Source organism: Cyanistes caeruleus, chromosome 8, assembly GCF_971803275.1.
Source record: "Cyanistes caeruleus chromosome 8, bCyaCae1.hap1.1, whole genome shotgun sequence".
Taxonomy (NCBI): domain Eukaryota; kingdom Metazoa; phylum Chordata; class Aves; order Passeriformes; family Paridae; genus Cyanistes; species Cyanistes caeruleus.
The window spans coordinates 37,687,958-37,692,272 of record NC_141708.1 but is presented as its reverse complement, the minus strand read 5'-3'; the positions used below and the strand labels follow the sequence as shown (position 1 = coordinate 37,692,272).

The following is a 4,315-nucleotide window of genomic DNA, read 5'->3' as shown; positions in this document are numbered from 1 at the left end:
TGGAGCATGCTGTTGGACATCTCTGTCCAGCTGCTTGCTCTGTTGGCTTCCTCAGTGTTTTTCTGACAGGAGGGGACAGCCAGGGGGGGTCGGGCTCTGCTGCCAGGGAACAGGGACAGGACAAGGGGAAACGGCCTCAAGCTGTGCCAGGGGAGGCTCAGCTTGGACAGCAGGAGGAATTTCTCCATGGCAAGGGAGCTCAGGCCTTGGCAGGGGCTGCCCAGGGAGCTTTGGAGTCCCCATGCCTGGAGGTGTCCAGGGAAGGGCTGGACGTGGCACTCAGTGCTGGGGACAAGGTGGGGATCAGGCACAGCTTGGACTTGGTGATCCTGGAGGGCTTTTCCAGCCTCAGCAATTCTGGGATTCTCTGTTCTGAGTTTTATTATTTTAATGAGAATTTCCATTGTGGACAAACCCAATGCCAAAATTGTCAGCACTTTTTCTCACCAGCAACTTCTGAGTCTGCAAGCAGTGAAAGCAAACAGCAGATTTCCTTTTCTTCTGTTGTTACTACCTGGTGTTCTGTGGCATTGTATATCACAAACTGTTGTTTCTCACCAGTGGAGTCCTTGATAATTCCTTTTAGTCTGTTTGCAGAAAGAGAGGCAAGTTCAATATTTTCATGCTGTGTGCAATGTTTCAGATTTTTCAGCAATGTCTGGAGTTATTGCCCAAGAGAAATTTTCCCCACAGGCTGCAGTGAGTAACTGCCAGCATTGCTTGCTATTAATAATGACATGCAAAAATTAATCTTGGAGCTGTCCTAATTTGTTCCTCCTGTTGTGTGCAGTGGCCAAATTGTTTAGACCTGGAACGGTTTAGGACAATTCTTCAACCATGGGCTGTTTTGTGGGTACAAAAGCAAGAGGAGCCCTTCTGTGTGTTTTGAGGTGTCAGGAAAAGCTCTGCTCCACCGGTGTGGTGGGGAATAACCACTCCACAGATGCCTGGAACCCCACAGTGTGTGCATGGAGGGCTGCAGGAGCTTCAGCAGTGAGCTGAACTGACAGGTTCTGAGCTACTGCCTGGCCAGTGGGTGGGAGCTGGGATCAACCCCAGGTGAACCTTTCCTCACCTCCATGGCAGAATTCCCAGCTGCTGTAATTCCCCGCTGCTTGGGACTTGCTGTGGCAACCAGAGGAATGGTGTATTTCAGGTCCTAAGCCTCAGATGTGGCATTGCTGTTGCTTGATGTAACCTAAAAAAAATCAGAGCTAAATTAGAATGTGTTACTTGAAGTATCTTAAAAAATTAGAGCTCAATTTAAATGTGTTAATTGCATCAATTGCATTGTTTTCAGCACACAGAGCCATGAATCCTCTGTGGAACAACTGAGGCCAATCTAGTCTGTGAGGAGAGGTCCCTAGCTAAAGAAGTCTTCCCTCCTAGTAATGAGAATTATTGAAAAAAAATTTTGATTTCCTGATTAGCAAGATGGGCTAAAGGGCTTTCTTGAGGCCTCCCACAACCAGGAAGGCTTCAAACACCTTGTGAGTTGGGAATAGGCATTAATTAAGCTTTTTTCTGGTGGCAGTCTTTGTCACCAGAAGTGAGTTTTATTTTCAAATCTGTGTCTGCTTTAGCAGAGAAGAGTAATATTCAGGAATGAGAATCATATGTGTGGCATGATGAGACCTGGAGCTGGTTTGGCTCATCTTCCTCAAAGACAGCTCTTGATGGCACTTGGAATTTCATTCTAAAATAGATGTGCTTTCTGTCGTTGCTATCCTAGCTAAATACAGATCAATTTGTGAAAATTGTTCATGCCAAAGAATTTCTAGCATTAGAAATTACAGAATCCATCAGATGGGCTGGTTGCACTCCAAAAGTGTGGATATCTGTGTTCCCATCCCAAGCCTAAAAAACCCCAACCAACAAAAAATCCCCCAAAAAACAAACAAAAAAACCCCAAACCTCAAAGCACCAACCAACAGTAGCAAACCAACCTTATTGAAAAACTCACCCCCTCAACAAAAAAAAAGAAGTCCCTTGCTGAAAATATTTGGGAATGGCATGTGTCATTTGAGACAATTATGCTAAATAATATTAATTAAATAAGTTAATTCCTGATGTACACATAATTTATTAATGGCTGATGTTGTAAAGCATTAAGTGGAGATTAACATTTTGTTAATGATCTTCTGGGGAAGGTTTTCCCAGCAAACATTAAATATTTGAGACTGCTTTCATTGGTTCATACTATTCATGATGGAAGTTTGAGGTTATTGATATTATTGCTACTAGTGGTAGGTATTATTGAACTTTGCCAAGCCTCCAAAGACAGTTTGAAGTAACCTGAAGGGCTCCCAAGAGAGTTGGAGAGGGACTTATCACAAGAACCTTAAGTGACAGGATAAGGGGAAATGGCTTCCCAGTGCCAGAGGGCAGGGATGGATGGGATATTGGGAAGGGATTGTTCCCTGGGAGGGTGGGCAGGCCCTGGCACAGGGTGCCCAGAGCAGCTGTGGCTGCCCCTGGATCCCTGGAAGTGCCCAAGGCCAGGTTGGACTTTTGGGGCTTGGAGCAGCCTGGGATAGTGGAAGGTGTCCCTGACCATGGCAGGGGTGGAATGAGATGAGCTTCAATGTCCCTTCCAACCCAAACCATTCTGGGAAATGCAGGATTGTAGATAATAAACATTTTTTTTAAGTAGACAACGCAAGTTCTGCACATTTCTGTAGTTCCATATGCAGAAAGAAAGAGATGTGTGCTTTGTTCTTTTCTTCTGCTGGAATTAAGTGTTCATTATGCTATTTCTTAGTTTCTGTTACATATTTCGATCACCTTTTCAGGTTTGTTAGGAGTCTTGAACTTATTTTGATTATAGTAGAACATAAACATCCTTCTTCTCAGAGACAAAAAAGCAGGACACAAAGAATATCGAACACTTGATATTCATCTCTCGGGTGTGGGAGCATGACCGGTGCTGCAGCTGAGCTCCACATTTGAGCTGGTAAACAGAACCTGCTGTTCAGCTGAGCAGAATTTGTTGCAGTGGATATGTGTGTGTATATAAATATATAAATACGATTATTGCCTGGTGTTTGTATTACAAATACCAGTCCACTGTGAAATTCTGTTCTTCAAACATTCTCTCTAAGACTTGAGGAAGATGAGACATCTGTAACCTGGGAAACTTGCCAGGGCTATATCTATATCCAGGCATAAAGGGTCAAAGGAGTGAGAATTGCAGAGAAGCAAATATGGGGAACTCCAGTCTGTGTCTGCATCCCTGATGCTCACTCAGAGCCAGGGCCAGGCAGAGGAGGTACCACAGCTCCTGTGCATCCTTCTCCTTTTTAACTCCCTGTGATGGAAGAGAAATAACACTTTGTGTCACTGCAAGCAAGACAGAAATGTTGATTTTTTCCTTTCCTGAGCTTGCTTGGGGCAGAGAAGTTTTTAGTCTCTTCAATGATTGTTTGGCAGCAGAAGGGAACAGTGAGGAGGGGCTGTCGTGGGTGGAGAGGGAGCTTCAAAGCTTGAGAGAAGCTCCTGGTTAGTCATAAGGTGCAGAAAGGACCCCCTTGGATTTCTAAATTCCTCCTCCAAGGGGAGCCTGAGGGTGGCTGGATCCAGTCTTAGACCCAGACTTGGTCAATGGTTTAAGTCACTTTGTCCTGCAGGATTAATGATGGCAAATCAGATCTGTTTATATAAAAATGAATTGCTTATTATGATAAATGATTAGACAAAAAGAACTCAATCAGAATTATTTATTACACAGTATAAAAGCTAAAACTATTATTATAGTATAAGATTGGGTAGTGCACAATAGCAAAGCAATATTAAAGCAATTACATTAAAACAAGCAAAAAGAAAGAATTCTCAGAGGTTGATGTAACTCACCCAGACCAATGATCACAGGCAAATCTCTTTCACTCAGCCTTGAGGGGTGTCCCTGGGGACTGTCCCCAAAACCCAAGGGAGGAATCTCTGAGCACTCCAAGGAGGAATATGTTAAAGAACCTACTCTAGGGAAAGTGGACTGGGCCTTTATAGGACTGGCATCTGTCACATGTCTCCAGGTCAGCTGGGTCAGCTTAGCAATTTTAGACAATATTTCACCTAATCTGCCACATCTTTACCTCTCTATCAAGATAAGCCAGACTGATCTTAACACAATTCAACACCACAAGCAGCACACAATGCCCCTCTCAGCCCACCACTCATAGCCTTGCAAAGTGTTGGAGTTGTTTGACCACATTTCCAGGGAGAGAATCCTGCTGCAGGGGCAGCTGATATTCCAAGGCCACCTGTGTCCCCCAGCCACGGTGGACAGTGTGATTTAAAGGCTGGTTCTGCCTGAGTAATC

General features: G+C 44.3%; 1 long non-coding RNA gene across 1 annotated transcript; it reads right to left on the bottom strand.

Moving 5' to 3' along the window:
- Positions 1 to 284: 284 nt before the first annotated feature.
- LOC111931614 (uncharacterized) lies at positions 285 to 3,983 on the bottom strand. The gene is made up of 3 exons (XR_002865688.2): positions 3,850 to 3,983; positions 1,076 to 1,198; positions 285 to 587 (listed from the first exon to the last, which is right to left on the bottom strand). It is a non-coding gene; the product is annotated as an uncharacterized LOC111931614 (long non-coding RNA).
- Between the last annotated feature and the right edge of the window lie 332 nt (positions 3,984 to 4,315).